Below are 13,816 nucleotides of genomic sequence, written 5' to 3' on the forward strand. Positions count from 1 at the left end.
CCGGGGCAGGTGGCCTCGACCTCTTCTCTTCCTATTCTGGCGCCGGAGACGCCGGTGACACCGACGATGGCCGGCTGCGGGGGAGGCCGTCTGGGTCAGGTGGACCCGGTTCCTTCTCCTACGGTGGAGGCTCGAGCGGACGCTTCTCCAGTGGTGTTGGGTGGGGGTCTGGGGCAGGTGGCCTTGACCCCTCCTCCTTCTTCGGCAGTCAGGACAGCGACGCCCTCCGGCCAGAGGGTTGGGGTGGGGGAGTGCTCGGGCAGGCGGCGCCCGCGCCTCCCTCCCCCGGTTTCCCGTCCGTGGGGCTTGGGTGCCATCCGCCGCCTCCTCCAGTATCCTTGGATGACTCTTCAGCGCGAGGTTCTACCGGGAGGAGGTCATTGCCTTTGGTGGGATCCCCGACCCGGTCTCTGCGGGGCGACGGATGAGCTCTCGTCTCTAGGACCACCCTGAGGTTGATGACATGCAGCAGAGGTGCGCTATGAGGGCGGCCAAGCTTCGTGACATTGAGGTCACCACTGGTATGTCAGTCAACATGTCTAATTCTATATTGCATTTTTCTAAAGATGAAATTATTAATAATGCCAACCAATTAGGAGTTTCGCTAGGGAGTACTAATAGTGAAATTTCTAACTCGGCTAATGATCTTCTAGATTTGGAAGCGGAACGCGCTTTAGAAACAATTCGAAACCTAGCAGCAGTGAAACCTATGAATGATGCAGAGATTGATGCGTTAGGGGTAAGAGTGCTCGATAATTTTTGTGCGGATCTTGCACCATCCACTCTTGAATCTGAGGAAGAGGATGTAGTTCTAGAGAATGCAGTTGCAAGACCAACTGACCCGGTTATGATTTAGGATCGAATTGCCCCCAAGATGATAGATGCAACTACTACATAAGTGGCATGCTGCCTAGTAATAAAGATGACTATGACATAATAAAGAATAACACATACTATCATAAATAGCATAATGCCTAGCAATATCCAGGCTGAAGTACATAACACTACAGGCCCACAAGGCCATCAATGATAACACAATTGACATCCAATTATCATACCTGACACCAATAGAAACAATGACAGTTTTTAAAGCAAAAGATGTGACACCTGACCACTTGGCATGACTGATAAACCATATAAAAAACAATGAACAAATGATGTGACACATGCATACGGTATATTCAAAATAAAGTAACCCAACTAATATTGCACTAATCTCCTCTCATGTAATGAAACATGAAAGTTTTTCTAGGCCGTTTGCGGTTCGCCTCCCCAACGTCGGATTGGGGCCGTCGGGGGAGCTCTACGCGACTACTGCAATGGTGTCGACTTCCCTCCTGGACCCGTAGATCGTTGCCTCCTCTCGGCATACCGCTCCACTTCGCCACCGACGTCGTCCTCTTCTTCTTGCTCTATTTCTGGCCACCATCTCACTACCTCACCTTGAATCATCATTTTGAGCCAATAAAATCCACATTTTGAGCCAATAATCACCATTTTGAACATCAGTTTTATCTTTCATGTTCTTCTATCCTCTACAGGCAATTTACTTGTTGACTTGTTGTCGCTATATATATCTGGACGAGCAGTATAAAGGTTATGAAAATATCGATCATTATTTTTTGTATCAGGACGAGCAGTAGACGAACTGCAACAGGTTAAGCACGCTGAGAGCCGCCATGAACCAGAAGAAGTAGTCAAGGTGGCCTTGGTCGAGGTTGTCCGGGATCCACCCCGTGGCCGACGCGACGGCGCCGAGCAGGCCAGAGTTGAGGTAGTTCCCGCCAGCGACGGCGAGCTGCGCGAGCGCCACACCCAGGCTCTTCATGGACTCCGGGGACTGGTCGTAGAAGAACTCGAGCATGCCGATGCTGGTGAACACCTCGGCCGCGCCCAGCACGAAGTAGCACGGCGCCAGCCACATGATGCTCATCGAGGTCTCCGGCGCCGCCGCCAGCCGCCTCGTCTCGACCGACGCGGCGTACGCCATGGCGGCCGCGGACAGAGCAAGGCCGACGCCGATGCGCTGCAGCTGCGTGAAGCCCCTGTCCTGATCGGTGACGCGCCGCGCGAGCGGCACCAGCACGGCGTCGTAGATGGGAACCCAGACGAGGACGCTGACAATGTCAAAGGTGGAGAGCGACGCCGGCGGCACGACACAGGTGCCGACGCGGTTGTCCATGGCCATCCCCAGCTCGATCATCGTCGACGACATCTGCGCGGTGACCGCGAAGAAGACCAGCGTCGACGCCCAGACGGGGGACATCCGCAGCAGCATCTTCAGCTCCTCCACCTGCGACACCGCGCAGAGCCGCCACGGGCCCTTCTTCTCCGTCGACGGCATCACGATCCGCCCCGCCATGTTCGTGCAGGGCCGAGGCATCATCGGGCAGCTCGAGACGGCAATTCCTTGCGGCGGCGACAACCACCTGGAAGACCCTCGTCAGCGGGCTACCTCCCACTCCCAGTGGCTTGTACCTGTATATCTTCCCGCCGGCAACGAATACGGCGAGGCCGAACCCGATGAGCACCGTCGGGATCGCGAGCCCGACGGTCCACCCGATGTTGTCCTGCACCCATACGAGCAACGTCGCCGACAGCAGCGAGCCGATGTTGATCGAGAAGTAGTACCAGTTGAAGAAGGATCCCTTGGCCACCCGCTCCGCCGGGTCGGCAACGTCGAACTGGTCGGCGCCCAGGGCCGTGGCGCAGGGCTTGATCCCGCCGGTGCCGAGGGCGACAAGGTAGAGCCCCAGGTATACGGCGGCGCGATGGACACCGCTGCTCTCGTCGGAAAAACGAGGCAGGAGCCAGGGAAGCGCCGTCGATGATGTCATGATGAGCATCCCCTGACAGAATTTTCAGAAATGTTGCACAGCATTTTTTACAGTAAATTCAGAAACGTTGCGGATTAAACTGATCGGATGGCATTCTGGTTGCCTCACTTACAAAGATGTAAACAGAGAGGAAGATTGCAATTGTCGAGTATCGTCCCCAATAAGAATCGGCCAAGAAAGCTCCGACGACCGGCGTGATGAAGCAGCTGCCGACCCAGGTGGACACATTCCTCGCGGCGTCGACGTTGCTCTCGTGGAGCACCGTCGTGAGGTAGGTGACCAAGTTCTTGGAGACGGCGAAGAAGCACAAGCACTCGCTGAATTCGGTGCCTGAGTTATACAGGTTACTTTAGAAGAAAGGCGCAAAAAGCATATGTTGTTGTAAACTGTGCGCAGTACCTAGGATGAAGACGCATGCTCTCCAGTTGCCGGTGCTCTGCTTGAGAGCAGGCTGTCTGTAGACATCAACTGTTCCATCACTGGTGTATCTTGAACACTCGTCCTGAACAACAAATGCAGAGACTAAATTTGATCACCAAATTCCACACTATAGGATGCCAACTAGGCAGCAGAGATGTTGGTTCAGCAGAGAAATATCTAGAGATCACCTGCGGCTGTGGAGGCAGGCAACGGTGGTTCAGAAGTGGCCTCTCCTCGTCTGCTGCTTCCATCTTAGACACTCCCGAGCTAGCCTTGAGAAATATTTCTTGCAAGTTCCTGCGAAGAACTCCGTGTACACCGGTCTATATAGACATCCTGTAGTGTAGTGTAGACTGATTGGATGATACAAAGAAGAAAGAAAAACTGAATCGGGATAAGCAAAAGAATAATACTACTCCAAGATGCTTGTAATTGTCCCCACGTTTGTTCTACCTGCATCGCAATTGCACCGGCCAGATCCAGCGACAGGACAATGATAATAATTAAGAGTATCATTTAGTAGCCTTAATTGGGTCGGCGACACGAATGGTGAACAAGCCGACTCTTTTTTTTCTTCTTCTTCTTCCCATGTTGAGTTGCTGAACTGCTCAGGTAAATTGAGGGAAGGTGCTGCGGCGTAGGCAAGGGGGTTCCTTCTACTAATAGACTATCATCCTGTGCTCGCAGCCTCAGACTGCGATCTCTTGCTTGGACTTTCAGGTTCATGTTATGCGACAACTGTTCTGTGCCCGACCAAGCTCGAGTTTGAGAGAGAGAGAGAGAGAGAGAGAGAGAGAGAGAGAGAGAGAGAGAGAGAGAGAGAGAGACCTGATGAGTGAGGCTGAGCCCTGTTCTTCCCTCTCCTCGCGGAGGAAGACGAATGCGGCAGCAGATTCCTACCTCCTGCAGTCCTGCGCGCTTTAAAGGAGGAGGAGCAACTGTATATCTCCAAACTAAACTAATTTAAGCTAGCCTACAACCTGCAGAAAAGAACAAGGGCACTGGAAACATAGCCATCAGCCCATCACTCACCACTCACTGTACTGTACACCATCCTCGCCCGTCGCTTTCTAACAGTTCTCTGACCAATTATTTCATTTCCGCTTGCCGTAAAGACACCAAAAAAAGAGAGAAAACATGCCCACCGTATCAGTTTGGCCTGAAATATCAAACCCCTCGTTCTGCACCGAGACGTGTGCCGTGCTGAGCATTGTGGTGGGGAACGCTGCTTCGATGCCTTAAGGCATCTGCCTTCAGGTCTATGACAAGTGGGTATGAACAGGCACCTGCCTCATTCTCGCCCGTCGCTTTCTAACAGTTCTCTGACCTATTGAGCCCACCTGTCATAGGCCCAAAAATAAGTGTCTTTAAGGCACCGAAGCTCAGTCCTGTGGTGGGGTATTAGTCGATGGACAGTAACTCTACCTGTCGGGTCCCTGACAATGTTGTCTCTACTTCAGCCTTAATTCTGTGTAGGAGGCTAGAGACCTGAGTAATGAGAATGGTTTTGTTGTCGGGCAGTAAAGTCCGTAGCCGTTAATTTGAGGACGAGGCATGTGTGCGAGTGAGAGTATGATTAATAATAGAAGCAACAATCGGCTATAAGGAGTTGGCGTGTCATCTATATTCAATCTAATAACCGGCATGTATAATAATATATTTTAATTATGTAGTACTACTTTATGCATAATTGGCCCATCTTACAACCTCATAAACTACTACTTTGAGGCTCATGCTGCGGCTAACTACTAACTAGAACCCGCTTCTTTTCCCTCTTCTCATTTTTCTCCTCTAACTAAATAAAGACTTAATAGTTATTCATGTATCTTTATTGTTGACGTTATCAGTAACGCCCACCTTTATGTACCTCAGTTTTTGAGAACCAAGGTATCAATCCAGTAGGAGGCCACGCACGAGTCCCTCGCACCTACACAAACAAATAAATCCTCGCAACCAACGCGATAAGGGGTTGTCAATCCCTACACGGTCACTTACGAGAGTGAGATCTGATAGATATGATAAGATAATATTTTTGGTATTTTTATGATAAAGAGAAATAAAAGATGCAAAGAAAAATAAATGGCAAAGGAAATAACTAAGTATTGGAAGATTAATATGATGGAAGATAGACCCGAGGGCCATAGGTTTCATTAGTGGCTTCTCTCAAGAGCATAAGTATTCACGGTGGGTAAACAAATTACTGTTGAGCAATTGATAGAATTGAGCATAGTTATGAGAATATCTAGGTATGATCATGTATATAGGCATCACGTCCGAGACAAGTAGACCGACTCCTGCCTGCATATACTATTATTACTCCACACATTGACCGCTATCCAGCATGCATCTAGAGTATTAAGTTCAAGAGAACAGAGTAACGCTATAAGCAAGATGACATGATGTAGAGGGATAAACTCATGCAATATGAAATAAACCCCATCTTGTTATCCTCGATGGCAACAATACAATACGTGTCTTGCTGCCCCTACTGTCACTGGGAAAGGACACCGCAAGATTGAACCCAAAGCTAAGCACTTCTCCCATTGCAAGAAAGATCAATCTAGTAGGCCAAACCAAACTGATAATTCGAAGAGACTTGCAAAGATAACCAATCATACATAAAAGAATTCAGAGAAGATTCAAACATTGTTCATAGATAAACTTGATCATAAACCCACAATTCATCGGTCTCAACAAACACACCGCAAAAGAAGATTACATCGAATAGATCTCCACAAGAGAGGGGGAGAGCTTTGTATTGAGATCCAAAAAGAGAGAAGAAGCCATATAGCTAATAACTATGGACCCGAAGGTCTGAGGTAAACTACTCACACTTCATCGGAGAGGCTATGGTGTTGATGTAGAAGCCCTCCGTGATGGATGCCCCCTCCGGCGGAGCTCCGGAACAGGCCCCAAGATGGGATCTCGTGGATACAAAAAGTTACGGCGGTGGAATTAGGGTTTTGGCTCCATCTCTGATCGTTTGGGGGTACGTAGGTATATATAGGAGGAATGAGTACGTCGGTGGAGCAACAGGGGGCCCACGAGGGTGGAGGACGGTAGGCGCGCCCCCTACCTCGTGCCCTCCTCATTGATTGCTTGACGTAGGTTCCAAGTCCTCTGGATCATGTTCGTTTCGAAAATCACGTTCCCGAAGGTTTCATTCCGTTTGTACTCCGTTTGATATTCTTTTTCTGTGAAATCCTAAGATAGGCAAAAAAATAGCAATTCTGGGTTGGGCCTCCGGTTAATAGGTTAGTCCCAAAAATAATATAAAAGTGTATAATAAAGCCCAATAATGTCCAAAACAGAATATAATATAGCATGGAACAATAAAAAATTATAGATATGTTGGAGACGTATCAGACAGCAGCGACCCCGCGGCAGAAGTCCTGATGGTCGACACGCCCCTCAGCCCGCCTGGCATGCGTCGCAACACGTATTCATGAAGAGTAACATCCCGAAACTCTCTCTTATCAGCAGAGGGAGGAACTTCGCCACCGCAATATGGAGGCCCTACACACGCACATTGTTGGAGAGACCTCTGAGGCTCGGGCCTTGGAGGCAGTATGTTTAGCCACTTTGGCTGAGTGCACTCGTCTGGCGAATCTTCAGCGTTCACTCGACGAGTGTGCTCAGCGGCAAATCCCCGAGTCCAGTCGATGATAGCGGAAATTATTTCCACCAGAACCACAGGTATACCGCACTCCGATTCAGAATCTTACTGTTGCGGCCCGTATAGCAGAATCCATTCAGCCGTCCCAATCGAAAGGTAGAAGAGGTTTAATGCAGATCAGAGCGCTGTTCCGAGCAACAGGAGAGCAGAACACAACGGTTTCCCAATCACGCAACAGGATCCACAGCAGATCTGTGGTGGCTGATACCGTCCAGTCGGCCCACAGCCCAAGATCGCCTCCGCGGCGTGAGGGACGCGGGCATCGTCAAGGGCAGTATTTGGTTCGGAATCATGAGCAACAAGATCGTCGGCTCGACCGCAATGACCGCTGTCGAGTGCCTACACCCCCTCCGAGGGGCGAATCATACGTGCCCCGACATTATGATGATAGGCGTCCGTACAGCGAAGAGCAGAGAAGGCCGCTCGACCCAAGAGAGCCAGGGTTTGACGCAAGGTCAATTTTGGTGCAAGGTCCATTGGACAAGAATCGAGCACATAGAGAAGGGCAGGACAGAGATCGACCGACTGTAAACAGGGTCCATATTTCTGGTCGCGAGTGTTTTAGCAGAGCCATCAGAGCTACAGAGTTCCCTCCCAACTTTAGGTTGGCGACTGGGGTCAGTAAGTTCACTGGAGAATCAAAACCTGACACTTGGCATGAAGATTACCGAGTGGTTGTGCAGATCGGTGGAGGAAATGATGAAGTTGCCATGAAGCATCTTCCCCTGATGCTTGAAGGGTCAGCTAGAGCTTGGTTGAATCTGTTGGCTCCATGCAGTATTTTCAGCTGGGAAGAGTTGGCCCGAGTGTTTGTTAGAACGTTTGAGGGCACGTGCAAATGGCCAGCGGGATTGACTGAATTGCAGCACTGCGTGCAAAAGTCGAATGAAACTTTGAGGGATTACATCCAGAGATGGACCACTTTACACCACACTGTAGAGAATGTGTCTCATCATCAATAGTGTGCGCCTTCAAGGAGGGCGTTCAGTACCGCGAGCTCAACTTGAAATTCGGTCGGACATGAGACATGTCTCTGACTCGAATGATGGAGATAGCCACTCGGTACGCCAACGGCGAAGAAGAAGACCGACTCCGCGGTGGAAAGAGTAAACCGGTCGGCCAGGACACCGGAGGAGGAAATTCCAATCGGAAGCAGAAGCGCAAAGCAGAGCCTGCAGCACCTGGAGAGGTTGCAGTCACAACCCAAGGAAAGGCTAAAGGAAAGCCTAAAGGGCCCTGGACTCCTAAGAAGGTGAAAGATGCAACCAGTAACGATATGTTGGATTTACCATGTCACATTCACATCAAGAAGGATGAGGAGGGAAATCTCTTCTATCCTAAGCATACCACTCGGCAGTGCCGAGTCCTTACACAGCAGTTTAGGGAAAAGCAACCCAGTGAGAAGGAAAAAGAGTCTGATAAAGATGAGGACAAGGAAGAGGATGATGATGGTTTTCCCAATATTAATTCCACTTTGGTGATTTTCGCTGATGTTGAAAGCAAAAGTTGACTGAAAGTCATCAACAGAGAAGTGAACATGGTTGCTCCGGCAACACCGACGTATCTGAAGTGGTCAAAGACCCCCATTACATTCGACCAGTCAGATCACCCGCTGCACGTTGCCACCCCTGGGAGGCAAGCGTTGGTGGTCGACCGGTCGCTGGAGGCACCCGATTGACCAAAGTTTTGATGGATGGTGGCAGCGGTTGAACATCTTGTATGCTGAGACCCTTCGTGGGATGGGCATCCCGATGTCCAGGCTTAGTGAGAGTAACATGCGGTTTCACGGAGTTATACAGGGAAGAAGGCAAATTCACTTGGCCAGATCACCCTTGATGTGACTTTCGGCGATTCAAAGAATTACCAGAAGGAAAAGTTGACATTTGAAGTCGTAGATTTTCATAGTGCTTATCACGCTAGCCTAGACAGAACTGCGTATGCCCGTTTCATGGCTCGACCATGTTATGTGTGTCTCAAACTCAAGATGCCTGGCCCTAGGGGCATGATTACAATCACCGGTAATCGGCAGCGAGCAGAAGAGTGCTTCCAGAAAGGCTCGAAGATTGCCGATGAACAGATGGCAGCAATTGAAATGGAAGAATACAAGAAGACAGCAGATCCGAGTGATTTGTTGAGAGCTAGGAAGCTAGCTTCAGAGTCTACATTTAAGTCAATTGGTGAAACAAAGTCAGTTCATATTCACCCGACTGATCCCAATGCTGCTCCGACTCATATATCAACAACACTCGACAACAAATAGGAAGAAGCGCTCATCCAGTTCCTCCATGAGAACTGGGACATCTTTGCATGGAAACCTTCTGACATGCCAGGTGTACCCAGGGATTTGGCTGAGCACCGTTTGCGGTCGACCCAAAAGTTAAACCTGTGAAAGAGTATCTCCGATGGTCCGCCGTGGAAAAGCGAAAGGCAATTGGCGAAGAAGTGGCTCGACTTCTGGTAGCCAAATTCATCCGCGAGATTTACCACTCCGAGTGGCTTGCCAATGTCATCATAGTTCCCAAGAAAGATGATTCACTCTGTATGTGTATTGACTTCAAGCATATCAATCGGGCCTTCCCGAAGGATCATTTTCCTCTACCCCGCATCGATCAAATAGTCGACTCAACTGCGGGGTGCGAGCGACTGTCCTTTATGGACGCATATTCCAGGTATCATCAGATCCGACTGTATGGGCCCGACGAAATAAAGACAGCCTTTATCACCCCATTCGGGTGCTTTTGCTATGTTACCATGCCCTTCGGTCTCAAGAATGCTGGCGCCACATTCATGTGCATGATACAAAAGTGCCTGCTCACTCAAATCAGTCGGAATGTGGAGGCTTACATGGATGACATCATGGTTAAGTCACATAAGGGTTCTGACCTATTGACTGACCTCGCTGAAACCTTTGCTAGTCGGAGTTCCAGGTGGCAAGTTACTCGGTTTCCTTATTTCCGAATGAGGAATCGACGCGAACCCAGAGAAAGTTGGCGCAATACTCCGAATGTAGCGCCCTGTGCGCATACACGACGTTCATAAGCTTACTGGTTGTTTGGCCGCCTTGAGTCGGTTCATCTCTTGTCTCGGTGAAAAGGCATTACCTCTTTACCGATTGATGAAGAAATCTGATAAGTTCGAGTGGACCCCTGAAGCTGACGCAGCATTTGCTGAGCTCAAAACCCTGCTTTCCACCCAGCCGGTGCTCGCTACTCCAGTTAGCAAGGAGCCTTTGCTGCTTTATATTGCAGCCACCAGACAAGTTGTCAGTACAGTAATCATGGTCGAGCGGGAAGAAGAAGGTAAAACCCATAAAGTTCAGCGCCTAGTGTACTATATTTCCGAAGTCTTAACTCCATCCAAGCAAAGGTATCCGCATTACCAAAAGTTGGTTTATGGAATTTACTTGACTGCAAAGAAGGTGGCACATTATTTCTCAGATCACTCCATCACAGTCGTTAGCAATGCTCCATTGTCAGAAATTCTGAACAACAGAGATGCAACTGGTCGAGTGGCAAAGTGGGCGATTGAACTCCTTCCGTTGGATATCAAGTTTGAGGCAAAGAAAGCAATCAAATCCCAGGCAATAGCAGACTTCCTCGTCGAGTGGATTGAACAGCAACAACCGACTCAAGTCCAGTCGGAACATTGGACTATGTTCTTTGATGGATCCAAAATGTTGAGCGGTTATGGTGTTGGAGTTGTTCTGGTATCCCCGCGAGGCGACAAGCTTAGTTATGTCCTTCAAATTCACTTTGATTCCTCCAACAATGAGGCTGAGTACGAAGCTCTTTTGTATGGGTTGCCAATGTCCATTTCACTCGGCGTCCGTCGCCTAATGGTTTTCGGCGACTCGGATTTGGTAGTTAATCAGGTGATGAAAGAGTGGGATGTCAGAAGCCCGGCTATGACTGGCTATTGCAATGTGGTTAGAAAGTTAGAAAACAAGTTTGAAGGTCTAGAGCTCCACCATATTCCCCGACTGAAGAACTAGGCAGCAGATGACCTGGCTAAGATAGGTTCAAAGCGAGAGCCCATCCCAGCAATGTGTTCTTAGAGCATCTTCACACACCATCATTCCAGGAAGATCCCTTCACGGAAGAGCCCCCGCAACCTAAGAGTTCCACTTATCCGACTGAAGTTGAAGTCCCAGCTGTGGTCGACCTAGTCATGGAAGTTTGGGTCGTCATTCCAGTTTGGACTGTACCGTACATCACATATATTCTCAGGAAAGAGCTGACAGAAGATGAAGATGAAGCATGACAGATCGTCCGTCGATCCAAAGCCTTCACCGTGATAAGCGGTCGACTGTACAGAGAAAGTGTGACTGGAGTTGCTTGATACGTCTCCAAGGTATCTATAATTTTTTATTGTTCCATGCTATTATATTATCTGTTTTGGATGTTAATGGGATTTATTTTATACTTATATATTATTTTTGGGACTAACCTATTAACCCAAGGCCCAGTGCAAATTGCTATTTTTTTGCCTATTTCAGTGTTTTGCAGAAAAGGAATATCAAACGGAGTCCAAACGGAATGAAACCTTCGGGGGGCGTGATTTTTGGAGCAAACGTGATCCATAGGACTTGGAGTGGATGTCAAGCAACCAACAAGGTGGCCACGAGGCAGTGGGCGCGCCCTCCCCCTCGTGGCTCAACCAACCTACTTCTTCCGCCTATATATGTTCACATACCCTGAAAACATCCAGGAGCACCATGAAACCCTATTTCCACCGCCACAACCATCTGTACCCAAGAGATCCCATCTTGGGGCCTTTCCCGGAGCTCCGCCAGAGGGGGAATTGATCACGGAGGGCCTCTACATCAACTCCATGGCCCCTCCGATGATGTGTGAGTAGTTTAGTTCAGACCTTCGGGCCCATAGCTAGTAGCTAGATGGCTTCTTCTCTCTCTTTGGATCTCAACACAAAGTTCTCCTCGATCTTCTTGGAGATCTATTTGATGTAACTCTTTTTGCGGTGTGTTTGTCGAGATTCGATGAATTGTGGGTTTATGATCAAGTCTATCTATGAACAATATTTGATTCTTCTCTGAAATCTTTTGTGCATGATTGGTTATCTTTGCAAGTCTCTTCGAATTATCAGTTTGATTTGTCCTACTAGATTGATCGTTCTTGCAATGGGAGAAGTGCTTAGCTTTGGGTTCAATCTTGCGATGCTCGATGATACGTCTCCGTCGTATCTACTTTTCCAAACACTTTTGCTCTTGTTTTGGACTCTAACTTGCATGATTTGAATGGAACTAACCCGGACTGACGCTGTTTTCAGCAGAATTGTCATGGTGTTATTTTTGTGCAGAAATAAAAGTTCTCGGAATGACCTGAAAATCAACGGAGAATTATTTTGGAATATATAAAGAATACTAGAAGAAAGATCCACGTCAGGGGGCCTCCACCTATCCACGAGGGTGGGGGCGCGCCCCCTGCCTCGTGGGCCCCCTGATGCTCCACCGACCTCAACCTTGACTCCATATATTCACTTTCGGGAGAAAAAAATCAGGGAGAAGGATTCATCGCGTTTTACAATACGGAGCCGCTGCTAAGCCCTAAACTCTCTCAGGAGGGCTGATCTGGAGTCCGTTCGGGGCTCCGGAGAGGGGAATCTGTCGCCATCGTCATCATCAACCTTCCTCCATCACCAATTTCATGATGCTCACCGCCGTGTGTGAGTAATTCCATCGTAGGCTTGCTGGACGGTGATGGGTTGGATGAGATTTATCATGTAATCGAGTTAGTTTTGTTAGGGTTTGATCCCTAGTATCCACTATGTTATGAGATTGATGTTGCTGTGACTTTGTTGTGCTTAATGCTTGTCACTAGGGCCCGAGTGCCATGATTTCAGATCTGAACCTATTATGTTTTCATCAATATATGTGAGTTCTTGATCCTATCTTGCAAGTCTACAGTCACCTATTATGTGTTATGATCCGTTAACCCCGAAGTGACAATAATCGGGATACTTACCGGTGATGACCGTAGTTTGAGGAGTTCATGTATTCACTATGTGTTAATGCTTTGGTCCGGTACTCTATTAAAAGGAGGCCTTAATATCCCTTAGTTTCCATTAGGACCCCACTGCCACGGGAGGGTAGGACAAAAGATGTCATGCAAGTTATTTTCCATAAGCACGTATGACTATATTCGGAATACATGCCTACATTACATTGATGAACTGGAGCTACTGTGTCACCCTAGGTTATGACTGTTACATGATCGGTCGCATCCGGCATAATTCTCCATCACCGATCCAATGCCTACGAGCTTTTTCTATATTGTTCTTCGCTTATTTACTTTTTCGTTGCTATTGTTAGAATCACTATAAAATACCAAAAATATTACTTTTGCTACCATTACCTTTTGCCACTGTTACCACTACTATCATATTACTTTTCTACTAAACACTTTGCTGCAGATATTAAGTTTCACTACTGGAATTAGCTTATTTGCCGTCAGCCAATTCTTTGCTGTCCGCTGCCTGACGGCAAAGAAGGTCTTTGTCGTCTTCTTACAGAAAACGGACAGAAAAGAACTGGCTGATGGCAAAGAAGGTCTTTGCCATCAGCCACTTATTCGCCGCCCGCTAGCGGACGGCAAAGATAGAGGTGGTCCCCACTAATGAGCTGATGAAAAAACTTAATGACCCCCTTCTTTGCCATCTGCTAGCGGACGGCAAAGACAAAAAAAGCGGACGACAAAGGTGGGGCGGACGGCAAAGAACTAACCTAACTAGCGGTCGATCCCCACCCCACCCCTCCATCTCTCTGTTTCTCTCTCTCTCCTCCCCGACGAACACAGTCACCACCGCCGCCCCCGCCTCCCGCTGCCGCTTGCCCCGTCGCCCCACCCGCCGACGCCCCGTCGCCCCA

The 13,816-nt window shown here is 48.7% G+C and overlaps 1 pseudogene; it reads right to left on the reverse strand.

Moving 5' to 3' along the window:
- Positions 1-1,068: 1,068 nt before the first annotated feature.
- LOC119331456 lies at positions 1,069-4,066 on the reverse strand (annotated as a pseudogene).
- Positions 4,067-13,816: the final 9,750 nt, after the last annotated feature.

The sequence above is a fragment of the Triticum dicoccoides genome, chromosome 7A, assembly GCF_002162155.2.
Source record: "Triticum dicoccoides isolate Atlit2015 ecotype Zavitan chromosome 7A, WEW_v2.0, whole genome shotgun sequence".
NCBI lineage: Eukaryota > Viridiplantae > Streptophyta > Magnoliopsida > Poales > Poaceae > Triticum > Triticum dicoccoides.